We start from the raw sequence: 14,378 nt of genomic DNA on the forward strand, positions 1-14,378 counted from the left end.
AAAAAATAGCTGCAAGTAAAGAAAAAAACCATACCAAATAATGCAAGGATTGCACTGCAGCCAAATTGCAAAATTTAAGAGAAGCTTTCATAAATACATGGATGGGACTTGTATGGAGGACTATGCTGTAGGTGCAAGGTGGTGTGATTAGGCAGAATTACAGTACGGCATGGCCTGTGCTGTAGTGCTCTATGACTCTATGAAATAATAATCAGTCACATGCCCACCCACTGCTGAAGGAAAGCACATGATTTACAGGTCCTAGTGCCGTTGTCTAAGCTGGCAAAACCGAGACAAAGTGCTGCCTTACTCCATATGGATAGCAGTATTAATTATTAAGCAAGTGAAACTAGCTATTATCAAATTTCATGATACATATTTTCTGTTCCCTATGAATATTTCAGTGTTTAGTTGTTTTTTCTTCTTTGAAGTTTGCATAACATTCATGTTTTATAACAGAGGTTAGAGACAAAGGATCTCTGGAACAAATGTACCTGAGGTTTGTGCAGCGTGCTACCAGCAGGAAATCAATCCATGACTCATGGCCAGGGGCTCTAGAGACTCATACATAGTCGGGCCACTGAAGGAGATTTATCATACTGCCAGCCTTGATGGCAAGCTCTAGTATTTGCATCTACATCAATGCCAAAGGTTGAAGTTGAGGCAACTCCGTGTAAAATAATGATCATTAATGGTAACGGGAAATTTGGCTATCCTATCATTTGGCGTTTACTCAAAAGTGTTTGATTAAAGCAAATGCCGATAATGATACACTCAGCAGTCCAGGGCCACTTGAATTGACAGATGTACTCTCTGATGTGACATTAAATGGGCACAGTTCTGCTCCTCTTCTGACCTTGTCAGCTCGAGGAGCCCACTGTGATGAGCTGATTGAGAGACCACGTTGAGTTGGCTGAAATTTTAAGCTGAAACAAGATCAACTCGTCGACCAGAGACAAAGGCAGCACCTGGGAGACTCCCTTCCGTTTGCTTGTAGCTGTACCAAATCCACACCTTTTCAAGGTAAAAGTGAATCATGCACAGGTGTTGTGTACATGTGTGGGCCTGTGGCCGCGAGAGGTGGAGAGGAAGAAATGCCAGGACTGAGACCTGCCATCACAACAAAGGAACTGGGAAAATGAGGTGGTGAATGTGGTTATAGGTTACACAGCTCTGAATTAAATCCCATTTGAAAGCAGGGTAAGTGTGTGCCGGTAAATGATGCTACATGAAAGCCATAGGCTTTGCAGTGCTCAGTGTGAGGTTACGATGACTGCAGGTGTACCACAGATTCACATTTCTAACAGCTACAGAAGGGAGAAGAGGCCAGTCTTGTACAGGACAATGTGTCTGTGTTGATTGTTAATGGCTTCATTTAAAGATGTTCTGGCCTGGCCTCTGTGAGCTCTATAAACAAGGTGGTCTCTGAGTTACAGCAGCATGATATAAAAAATGTAACAGCTTTACATGCTTTTACTTTACGTGCATAAACACTGCTAATCGAATATTTTCAGGCGTCTTCCTTTATCTGTAACCAAGCATATTTTGTATCATAAGGCTTTAATTTTGTAACTCCTAAAGAGCACCGGATGATCTTACCATGCTTTGTTTTTGCAAGTTCTGCACATACTTGACCAGTGATTTCAGTACCGAAGGTCATCGTTAATTCACGCTGGTAAATGATTTAGTCCTTTTATAATAAAAAGCCGCAGCCTGTGACAGATGGCTGCATTTCCTGTAACCCCAGGGACTACAAATCAACATGACCTTGTAATTCCACCCTAATGTCAATACATCCGCAATGAAGAGTGACAACGACTGTGCCATTTGTTGGGACAGAACTCAAACGTCTGTCAATAACTCCCAATTTCAACTTCAGGCCACTTGTTCAGGGATTTGGGAGAATCATCAACGGACACTGAAATTAAATGTCTACAGTTAGAAGTGACTTTTAAACACTGAGGGATAAGGAATCCATCAGCTGAAAACTATGCAAGTAACTGTGGATCAAAGAAGCTGATACTGTATTGTGGGGGAAACATTTTAATTGATATGCCTAAATAATTTCCCAGCTGCTGTAGACAGGTCTTCATTATCCTTGGTGAGAAGACATCAGACCTATCAGCAGCTAAACAGAGTACAGATCAATTTTAGCTGAAGCTAACATCAAGAGTGGTGAATCAGCATTTCCTGCTTTTTGTCCTCTTCAACTTGCCACTACATGAAGAAATCTTTGCCAATCCTTGCAGCAATTTCAGTTGATGCTTTCCCTTCTGTGTCAGAGCCTGGAGTCTGGTGGCAGTGTGAAGTTGTGATGCACCATCAATAACTCACTCTGAGACGTGAAGGCGAGATATCGGCTTTTATTGACTGGAAGAAGGAACAAGCAGTAAGTGACCACCACACTGCATCCTGGAGACTGAGGGCCAGGCTCAGGCCTTGATCGCCTTTATACAGGGGTCTGTGGGAGGAGCCACAGGAGCAGGCAGCAGGGGGCTTGTCCAGTCAGGTATGTGTAGTTCACCACAAGGGGTTATAATTTTTGGAAGGCGAATATTGAAATCTGTACTTAAGACTTCTAGGAGCCAGTGATTTGGACAGAGTGGAGGGTTTGCAGGATGGCAATTTGTAAGCTAGACTGGTAGGCGAGAAGTGGTGATTATTGTTTGATTCCAAAGAATCAGGTGACTTAAAGATCAGAAAGCAAATAATGAGGCTGATCTAACCTAGCACAATGCTCCTAAAGCCAAGCTCTTTCTGAATAGCTGACAAGAATCATTCCCAAAATAACGATCTCATTTCCTTGCCAAACTTTCAAAAGTAACTTAGCACGTGGAACGCAGTCAGCTGATGCATGTCAGGCATGGAAATCACAGCAACAAAAATAATACTCGTGATTAACCAATGTCTGGTTAAGTTTTCATACTAACACATGTCTTTATTGAGTTCCAGTGCAAGATAAATTCATTGGATATTCCTAAAATATACTGCACTGTAAGATTCAACTGCTAGCAAATGTGCCCTAAAGTTCTGTGAAGCGTTTCGTATCTTCAATTATAACTTCAGCAATGCTTTGAGAGTTTCAAGGCCCATCATCCAAATGACTGCCTCATTGATATTTTAGCCAAAAGCATTTAAGTAACAACTAAAGTGTCAACATTTAACATACTTGCTGAGGTGAGATTCCCTTTGCTTGGTAGGGTTAGTTTGAAAATTCAGAGTTGAAAGTTCAAAGTAAATTTATTATCAAAGTGCACATATATCACCATTACAACCCTGAGATTCATTTTCTTGTGGGCATACTCAATAAATCCATAGAATAATAAACAGAATCAATGAAACACTGCACCAACTTGGGGGTTGATAGGGCAAGTGAAGTTGATGAAATTATCCCCTCTGGTTCAAGAGACTGATGGTTGAGGGGAGTAGCTGTTTCTGAACCTGGTAGTGTGAGTCCTGAGGCTTCTGTACCTTCTTCCTGATGGAGCAGTGAGAAGAGAACATGATCTGGGTAATGAAATCTCTGATAATGGATGAAGCAACAAGGAGCCAGCAAATCTTGGAACAATTTCTGTTAAACCTCAACAAAAGAAGTTGATTTTATTTTCATTTTGATGCCTTTGTTCCTTGCAAGCATGCTGAGCTAATACTCTGCTAGCCACTACCTAAACGTGGAAGTAACAAAATAATCCTGAATGCACAACAACCCTTGCTGCTTCAGAAGAGAACTATCGGTTAGATATTACTAGTTTTTTTGAGCACCTAAAGGCAATATTGTGCATCTAAATTCATGAGGGAAGACTCTGAGGCGGAAAGATGCAGATTCTTCTAGTACAGAGGGCACATGTTCAATGGGCATCTTTGTTCCAGCTTGTTTAAAGAGCTACACAAGTTAGTCTCACCAAACAGCTTTTACCATCCCCCACCCCCTCAAAGCAACGAGCTTAACCTTTTAAGAACATTGATAGGTATAGAGTGTAGTACTGAGGAGAACCCAAGTGCAGGACACTGGCACATCGACTGAGTTGGGGATGCTGGCGTAGACGTGAATGTAGAACAGCAAACCGGAGGAATCTTGACATGGAGACAGGATTTACAGGGATAATCTTGAAACTGGAGCTGAACTAATGGTTCTGATCAGTCAAGGGAACGAAGAATCACATGAGAATAGACCAACAAACTGGCAACCTGTGATAGTGACGCCATCGTACTTATTTCAGTCTCTGTCTCTGATGAAAACCAGGTGTACTGTAATTAAGTAAACTAGCAGCAATTGGAAATCTAATGACTGAAATTAGGGCATAATCAGGAAGAAAGAAGCATTAAAGGGGAACAGCCAACTGGAACCCTGACATATGGATAGGAAAGGATTTTAGAGAGATATCAGCAAATATGGCCAAGTGAGAATGGTTTGATAGGAATCTTGCAGACATGGACCAGTTGGGCTGAAGGGTCTGTTTCCATACTCTATTATTCTATAAAATGCTCAATTGTTTTTTAAAAGCATTTTGCAGTCTGCTTCATCTATCCAACAAGTTCAGCATTCCAGACTTCAGCAACCTGTGTGGAAACATTTCTCTTCCCTGTCTGTTCCAAGTTGATTTAAATCTATCACCCCTTGATGCTTGCCTACTTGCTCAGTGAAATAGTTCTCCTGGATCAAACCCTTCATGAGGCTGAACACCCATATCAGGTCTGCATGCACCACTGGATCCAACAACTAGATTGGAAGGATCACAGAAAAGCCAGCTCATTTTAATGGGTGGATGATGGAAAAGTCCTTCATTCTTGCAATTAGAGAGTCATAAGGTGAGACTCTATGGGCTGGCCGGTGGCATAATGGCATCAGCACTGGACTGAGGCAGGTGGTCCTAAGTTCGAATCTGGCTGGGTCCCAACCTGAGCAACAACAGTATCTGCACAGAAGAAAGGCCTGGCAATCTACTTCTGTATCTTGCCATGAAAACACTATGGACAACTACACTATTCATAGGGTCACCATGAATTGACAATGACTCGTTGGCACTCAACAATAACAAGAGTAAAACAACGAGAAAAGGCCCTTCAGTTGACCAAGATGACCATCTAATTTAGCCCCATTTGCCTGTATTTGGCCTACAATCCCACAATATTGTCCTAAATTGTATTGGTAAACTCCCTCTATACCCTCTCCAAATTTTTGGCATCCTAAAAACATTCCATATCAGAATTGTACAGAATAAGCAAGCTGAAGCCTAATCAATGATTTGTGAATTGTGAAGATGTGGCCTTACATCCTCACCTTTGTGCTCAGTGCCTCCATTTAGAAAGCAAAACATTCCAATTGTAGTTTTCATAGCTTGATTATCAGCTAGCTACAAAGATTTCCAGCGATGCATTCCTTCTCTTGCATATCCTTCCCCTCAAGGTAGTTCTATTTAGATTCCACTACCTTGGTCTGTTCTTTCAATGGTGTAATACTGGGAAGAGGCAGTTAGTTTGTATGTCAGGTCGCAACCCTCCCAGTCTGTTTAACTGACTGAAAAGTATTCAGACTGTTTTGGTTTGACAGTGTAACGTCTGGGTTTGTATGATTATACAGCACTTATGATGCCTGAAGAAAACGATGGTACATGGTGTGCATCATTAGCTGGGAAGTATTGATTCTGTCTGTTTTGTTGTGGGTCATATTGCCACCTGATGGGCCAAGAACTTGCTATTGGGGAATTTCCAACTCACCCGACAACTAAAAGATATCGGGCTTTCTTATAATGCTGAGAGACACAGGGAGGATGAGAGGGATTAAACCAGTCTGAACTGGTTGCATTTGGCTTCTGTGCTATTGCTTTAGGTTGAGGAAGCTTGGCTGGGATCACTGCCCCTGACTGCTGTCCAATGGTCCCTGCTGGAGACACATGCATGTGGGTGGTAATTGCTTCGACTGTGATACCTTCTTCGTTTAATTAGTCTGCAAGCACTCATTATCTTGATGCTTATAAGAAGAAAAAGTCATTAAAGTAAAATATTAGAAAGAGGAGGAGCAAAAATTGGCAAAAAAAAAAGAGAGAACAGAATTGAATTGCTTCAGGCTTTTTGCTTAATTCCCAAGGATCTTCTTGTTTAAATCAGGATTTTATCTTGAAAAAATACCTTCAATTTACTGAAATTTCTTAAACATAACTATGCACTATATGTGAATTAATACATATATTAGACAATTCTTTTTACTTAACCCTATGATTATGCACATAATACTGGCCACTTGAGCTGATTTGGTATCTATTAGCCTTCCCTTGGGTGCCGAAGGTTCAGTATTATTTGTTATCTGAAAGACAACAGGTTTTCTCACCCTTTGCCAAATCAGCCTGGACCACATTCAGCTACTGCTCCCCTCTGCCAAAAGTGTTTTTTCTTCAGGATTCTCCTGAAGAGCGATGATAATTCTTGGCTTCCTTCCTTCACTGGCAATCATCTCTCTGACTCTGTGTGTGCCGTCAGGCCTTAAATTCATTCTTCATTCCACATGTAGATCTCTCAGCATACATTTCTACCCCTGCCAAATCTCTAAACAAACAATCTCTGCCCTTTCTTCTTCTCATCCCCAGAGCTCACAGTTCCAAGTCTCCATTCTCAGCCTCAGCTCCACCAAACCTGGAGATGCCAGAATCTGGAGCAACAAACAATCTAATGAAAGAGCTCAGCACAACTTGATAAAAGTAAAGATAAAATTAGCTTTATCGGTCACATTGAAACACACAGGGAAATGTGTCATTTACTTCAATGAACAACACAATCCAATATGTGCTGAGGGCAGCTCGGAAAAGTTGCCATGCTTTCAGCACAGGCATAGCATGGCCTCAAATTTCAAACCTAACCTTATGTCTTTGGGCTATGGGTTGAAAGCCCCACGGACACAGTGAGAATGTATGAACTTACCGACAGCAGTGGGAATTGATCCTCAATCACTGATTGCTGGCACTGTAATAGCATTACACTAACTGCTTATACTACTATGCAAATGGTAATCATCCGAAAAATGGACAATTCCTTCACTCCTACAGATGCTGCTTGACCCGTTGAACTCCTCCAGCAGATCGTTTGTCAATCCTCCCATCTTGACATCTTCTACTGTATTCATTCCCCGGTCCCTTTGGCTTAAGGAAGTCTCCATTCTTAATCATTCCCCGGTTTTCCACTAAATAGTTCAGTATTATTAAACTACTAACTGGCCAATAGTAAGTGTCATTTGCATCCTTGAATTCATGGACCAAATGGCTCTTGTCCCCTGCTGTGCAAAGAGAAGCAATGCTCATCTTGCCTGGGGCGACTGCACGCAATTTGCAATCTATCCTTGTCTGAACATTATCTTCAACCTTGCCTTGCTGCAACTTCCATGGAGCTTGAAGTGCTGTGTGCAGTTTTATCCAGAAAATGAGATGAAGATGGAAAAGGTGCAGAGAAGATTCATGTACATGGTCCCAGGGCTGGAGGGTCTGAGTTATAGGGAGAGGTAGCTAGGCCAGGTCTGTATTGCTTGGAACATAGGAGAATGAGGGGCAACCTGAAAAAATGTTTAAAGCTATTAGAGGTAAAGGTAAGGTCCCTAAGGAGGGGAAAGATTTGAAAAGGACCTCAAAAGCAATATTTTTCATCGAGGGTGGTGAGTATATGGAGCAAGCTGCCAGAGGCAGCTCCTTCCCACCATTAATTTCATAGCCTCCTTCCAAGCCTCGTGATAGTTGAGGTTCCTTCATTCTTGATTCAGTTGATGCCCAGTTCTCCAGCCTCCTTCGGGCTTCATGCTATCCTGGACCTAGTATCTGCAAGTGATATCACTGAGACCAAACGCCAATGCGATTCCTCTGCTTAGCACTTCCGTCAGCTCATCCACTCACTGGTCCTTTGCCCGAGTTAGGCAAAGAAGAGCAGCAATGGCATAGTTAATCAGCTCTTTCCTCGACATTATCACCCTGCTGCTTTGTTTTTTTTTTGTGTCTGAACCTGCTTTGCTCACGTACCCAAGAATCCAGCTTTCATCCTGAAAGGTGAAAGGGACCCTTCCCACATGTTCTTCTAGAATGCCCAGTGACACACACTGTAACGTGCATAAAGCTAGCCTAATTTTTCATTTCTAAACTTATTTTGCTCTTAAGGTGATGTAATGTTTAATATTATACATTTTGAGAGTTCAGCATTAAATTTTATACCAACACACTAGACAAAAGAAATAACAACTGATGACATCTTTTTACAGAAATTAGCTAATGATCCTAAAGAAGCCCCAGTATACAGTACACCAGCTGCATGTGTTGCATCAGAGGCCTGCTGGGATTTGGCGTGGAAACCATCGTCTCTGCCATGTGGAGGTACTTCTTCATCCAACAACTGCTGTTCAGAAGACCATAAGACATAGGAACAGGATTAGGCTAGTCAGCCCTTCAAGTCTGCTCTGCCATTCCATCATGGCTGATTTATTATCCATCACAATTCTATTCCCCTTCCTTCTTCCTATAACCTTTGATGCTCTTACTAATCTCTGTCATGAGAGGTTCTTCATCTTCCCTTCTCCTTTCCACTACTGACTCCACTGTGACTTTGCAGATGTCTACAGCACTCTATAACATGCCAGTTCTCTCCCTGCACCCCCCTCCCTTCTTAGCATTGTTCTGGGTTCTGACTACCTGTCCTATTCCAAGTTACACCCATTGCCACCAGCTCCTGAGCACTGAATATTGCTGCTGAGCACGACCAGTTTAGACACATGATCTTGCAGATCTGTTGTACAATGGCCAATGCAAATAGAACGTGCTGGAAATATTCAGAAGTTCAGGCAGCATCTGATGAAAGAGAAACAAAATAAATGTTGGTAACCAATGGTCTTTCACTAGAACTCTGCTTAATTGATTCTTTGGATTCAAGTAATGGCTCTGTTTATACGATGTGAAAATTGTACCTGTGTATTTCTAACATAAAATGTTTTATTTTCAATTTACAGGCTAGTGTCCCTGTTCCTGCTGCATTTGTGGTGTCTGAGGGAGAAATATGCAGAGTTTAGGAGAACCAGTCTATTATTATGGTACATTGGACGCATCCCCTGGTGTACGGTAGAAACCATCTGAGCTTTACAAGTATTATTTCCTCTGAGATTATGGGATTTCAATTTAATGCAATCCTTAGCTATGTTTTGCAGTGAGGACTGTTCTTTCCAACAGCTGCCTGAGCATTGCCTCAAGATAAATCCCCCTTGATCAAATAAGGCGAATTTAGGCTGATGAATTGCTCATTGAGGCTGCTTTTCTATGCAAGGTGAAGTCTGAGGGGAGAGCTCCTGAGGAGCTACTAGTCACTTTAAGGAAAAAAAAGAGAAAGCCAAGGGAGGGGGGAGGGGGGAAGCAGAAGCTCATCTCCGGGTGGGAAGGCGTGGCAGACTAGAGTTAAATTTCAGTTTGGAGGACCAATTGTTGGAGAGGGACTCGAGGTTTTTACATTCATTACACCCTGACTATAGGCGGAGTCAGTAAAACACTGATAATGTATAACTTAATTCATTGTGCATTATTTAATAATGTAAGATCATGTTCGGTCTCTTTAGACCATCTTAAAAACATTAATATCATCAATTTCCTCTCCTAATTGGGCACATCTAATCCAGGATTACTTTCTGGAGTTATGACAGGAGAGCCCCCAAGGAAATTCCTAGTCTATTGTTTTTTTTTCTTTATTAAATAAAGTGCAGAATCATATGGACTAAAGGCACAACAAGAGAATGAAATTGCATCATAATGAGGCACTGCAAGCGTTAGGAATAGATGAGTGAGGCTCTCGGAGATTGGCTGAAGAAGCCTGTCAATTGCACGTAATTTTAAAGTAAATGGAGGGGTGAAGTGGCTGCAAGCTTCCTCATAACTAGGAAGTAGCAGCCAACAGAACAATTGTAAGTGCATCTGCCGAAGCTACCAAAGCCTTGGCAGCTGATCTCGTGAGAGAATGAAACCACTTGAGAAAATGGATGATGTAGCTCAAGGGAGGCTGCAGATGCTGAAAATCTAGAATAACACGTGCAAAATGCTGGAGGAACCCAGCAAGTCAGGCAGCATCTATGGTGGGAAATGAACAGTTGACCTTTTGAGCTGAGATCCTTCATCTGGGGTGGATGGTTAGAGAGCAGAAACCAGAGTAAAGGGTGAGGGTGCAGGAAGAAACACAATCTGTTGAGTCCTGGTAAAGGGGAAGGTAGGAAGGCAGTGGAGTGGTGCAAAGGGCCGTGAGAAGCCACAAAGTGATATGTGGAAGACCCAAAGGGCTGAAGAAAGAGGAATCTGATAGGAGAGGATGTTAGACCATGGAATAAGTGGAAGGAGACTGAGAACTAGGTGAAGGGCAGGTCTCATGAGGGGAGGGGAGGGAAAGAGAAGGGTTGAAGGGACCAGTGGGATAAAGGAAAACAAGTGGGAGGAGCAGAGGGGAATTAGTTCCTGGAAGTTACCATGATAGACCATGGTAGAATAGATAAACTACCATGATAGAATATGAGGTGTTGCTGTTCCAGGCTGCATCTGACCTCAATGTGGTCTTAGAGGAGGCCATGGACAGACATGTCAGTGCAGGAATGAGAAGTGGAATTAAAATGGATGGCCACCCAAAGGTCCTGGCTGTTACTGCAAAGAGAGTGAAGGTGCTCATTGAAGTGATTCTCCAATCTGTGTTGGGTCTCCTCAATGTAGAGGAGGCTGCACTGGGAGCACCGAGTACAACAAACAGTCCTGATGAATTTGATGTGGACTACTGCCTGACCAGGACTGTTTCGGGCCCTGACTAATGATGAGAGAGAAGGTGTGGGGGCAGGTTTAACACTTACCACAGCTGCCAGTTACCTAGAATGGGATAAAAGGGAAGGACCAAGAGACAAGGGAGATGCAGAGAGAATGATTCCTGCAGAAAGCAGAGAGAGGAGGGAAGGGAAAGGTGTGCCTGATTATGGTATCCCGTTGGAAATGGTGGAAGTTGCAGAGAATGACAATTTGCTGAGTTTTTCAGTGTTTTACAGCTGATAAAATTCTATGTTTTCTGTGGCATACCATCTAATTTCAATAAATAAAAAGCATTAATAAAAAGCAAGTATTTCACTATGGATCTCAATCAAGTTAAAATCCAAGTTTAATGTCATCTGACAGCATAACTAAATGAAACAATGTTTATGCACCAACATCTCTCTCACACACACACTCACTCACTCTTACTTCACAAAATGCTTGTTCTGGTCCTCCTTCCATCTAACCTGGAACGCACTTCAGTTCACAATTGCTTTAAATTCAGTCACACATGTATCACACATCAGCCAGTCCTTCCCACAGAAATAGGCAGTTGCTGCAAATTCTGCCTCACCTAGAGTCATCGAGCCACAGTGCACTACAGCACAGATTCAGGCCAATCAGCCCATTAAGTCTGCGCCACCATTTAGTCATGGCTGATTTATTATTCCTCTCAACCCCATTCTCCTGCCTTAGCCCCATAGTCTTTGATGCCCTTACTAATCAAGAACCTATCAACCTCCATTTTAAAGATTCCCACTGACTTAGACTCCACAGCTGAATGTGCCAATGAGTTCCACAGATTTGCCATCCTTTGGCTGAAGGAATTTCCTCATTTCTGTTTTGAAGGGATGAGCTATTCTTAGGCTGTGGCATCGAAAGGCTTGTCACGTGAAGAGCATTTAATGGCTTTGGGCCTCTACTTACTGGAATTCAGAAGAATGAGGGTGACCTCATTGAAACCTATCAAATGTTAAAAGGTCTCATTAGAGTGGATGTTTCATATGGTGGGGGTATCTAAGACTAGTGGATACAGCCTCAGAATAGAGGGGCATCCTTTTAGAATGGGAAAAGAGCAGGAATTTCTTTAGCCAGAGAGAGGTGAATCTGCAGAATTTATTGCCACAGGCAGCTGTGGAGGCCAAATCTTTATTTATTTTAAGACAGAGGTTGATAAGCAGGGCAAGAAGGGATACAGGGAACAGGCAGGCAATTGGGGCTAAGAGGAAAAATGGATCAGCCATGATGAAATGGTGGAGCAGACTTGATGGGCCAAATGGCCTAATTCTGTTCCTATATCTTCTGGTCTTATGGTCTTAGTGTGGAAGATTATAAGGTTAAGAGTCCAACTTATCGTACTAGAGAACCATTCCACAGCATAGAAGTGGTCCTTGAGTCTGGCTACCTGAAGATGCAAAATATTTCTACTTTTATGTCTTCTGACCAAGGTATTCAGTGCTGCACACAGAAACCTCTCTCCCCTGTTGAACCAATCACCAGTTTTCCACCTCGAGCAAGATTCTAGCATTCACTCTAACTGCAATATAACCCGATCTCCAAAAGCCCCTTAGGGAGTAAAAGCTGGTAGTGAATGAAGTTGCTTCTCACAAGGGCAACTCTCAATAGAGACAGTGTTGGCTTTACACTGAAATCCATCAAGAACCAGATCAGACAGCACAACGCAAGTACGTTATCTGGATTACAGTCAATGCGAGGGGATCAGTCGAGGGCTTTCAAAACTAGCCCTAATGGACCAAGCTGACTGCCTAGGTCTTAAATAAATTATTTAAATTGACTGCTTTTTTCATTGTAGGATTGCACTGCATTTTGCAAGATGTTCCATGGTCTCCCTCATGGAGTATTATTTTTAAAATACTTCCAGTTGGTTACAGAAAAAGGTATAAATGGAATAAAAAATGGAGATCCCTTTGAATATATGTGTACTTACCCACTTAGTTGTAAAGTTTTCTGACACAAAGGAGCATCCCAGAGAGATTTCTTCCATAACTTCAAGTAAATGACCTCCCACTCTAAGGTCACTGGAATCCATAGCCAAAGCCTAGTTGACTATCTCATAGACATAACCTCATTGACAATCCGTAAATTCGATCACTCCTCTACCCAACCAGGAACAACTTACAGCGGCCAGTTAACCTACCAACTCGCATGTTCTTGTGATGAGGGAGGAAATTCAGAAGCAAACATATTGAGAATGTGCAGAGTGCAATCCCAATAGCTGAGCCTCACTACTTTAACTTTAATCAACCCAATCAGTCTCCCCTGTAATCATCTCCTCCATCGTTCCCAGACCAAAAGTCAGATCTGCTTCACGGCCTGCAACCGGAGTGTGGAGGGAGCCATGAGCCACAGCTGGGGCTTCTGGAATTGGTCTCTATACTCTGGTGGTGAGAAATGGCAAGGGAAATTTAGGATAGGCTAACAGGGAGAGCCTGGTCCACAAGAAACCTAAAGGTAATAGGCCAGTTCTGAAGAAGCTTTCTTTCCAGACCACGGAGTTTTTGTTGAAACCAGCAGGAAGAAGTTGAACCACCAATTTGAAATATAGAAACATAGAAAAACTACATCACAATACAGGCCCTTCGGCCCACAAAGTTGTGCTGAACATGTCCCTACCTTAGAAATTACTAGGCTTACCTATAGCCCTCTACTTTTCTAGGCTTCATGTACCTATCCAAAAATCTCTTAAAAGATCCTATCGTATCCACCTCCACCACCATTGCTGGCAACCCATTCCACACACTCACCACTTTGAGTAAAAAACATACCCCTGACATCTCCTCTGTACCTTCTCCCCAGCACCTTAAACCTGTGCCCTCTTGTGGCAACCATTTCAGCCCTGGGAAAAAGCCTCTGACTATCCACACAATCAATGCCTCTCATTTGAGGCAGACCCTGCCACCTTTGGAAGAAGCACTGCTGCAAGAAAGCAGCATCCATCATTAAGGACCTTTACCATCCAAGACATGCTCCCTTTTCTGTGCTGCCATTGGGAACAAGCCTTCGGCCTCACACCACCCGCTTCAGGAACAGTTATTAGTCTGTGGATACCTTCACTCCACTCAATTCTGAACTGACTCCACAACCTATGGACTCACTTTCAAGGATTCAAGTCTTTGTGTGGGGCCAAGGTAGAAGCATTTAACACCATGGAGAAGACACTTTCCGAGGCCTTGAAGGGACTAATACCCTACTATGAAGAAAACCACCTCCGCACAAACACATCAAAGACGCAAGTTTGTACATTCCACCTCAGGAACCGTGAAGCCAAACGACAGCTTAAAGTGACCTAGTGTGGAGCCACACTGACGCATTGGAACACCAGTCTACTTAGGAGACACTCTTGACAGATGCCTCACTTTCAAGAACTACATCAATAAGACAAAGGCAAAAGTGAGCACGTGCTGAACAAGCTCACTGACACAAAATGGGGAGCAAGCTCAAAAACACTGTGAGCCAGTGCACTTGCTCGTTGCTATTCCACTGCCAAATACGCCTGCCCTACATGGCAAAGATCTACTCATGTTAAGAAGATGGATGTAACCGCACCGGTCCAATGGAATAACGGCC

General features: G+C 42.7%; 1 long non-coding RNA gene across 1 annotated transcript; it reads left to right on the forward strand.

Moving 5' to 3' along the window:
- Positions 1 to 2,400: 2,400 nt before the first annotated feature.
- On the forward strand, positions 2,401 to 9,296 carry LOC132399215 (uncharacterized). Its single transcript, XR_009513911.1, has 3 exons — positions 2,401 to 2,509; positions 8,234 to 8,345; positions 8,975 to 9,296. It is a non-coding gene; the product is annotated as an uncharacterized LOC132399215 (long non-coding RNA).
- Positions 9,297 to 14,378: the final 5,082 nt, after the last annotated feature.

The sequence above is a fragment of the Hypanus sabinus genome, chromosome 9, assembly GCF_030144855.1.
Source record: "Hypanus sabinus isolate sHypSab1 chromosome 9, sHypSab1.hap1, whole genome shotgun sequence".
NCBI classification, from domain to species: domain Eukaryota; kingdom Metazoa; phylum Chordata; class Chondrichthyes; order Myliobatiformes; family Dasyatidae; genus Hypanus; species Hypanus sabinus.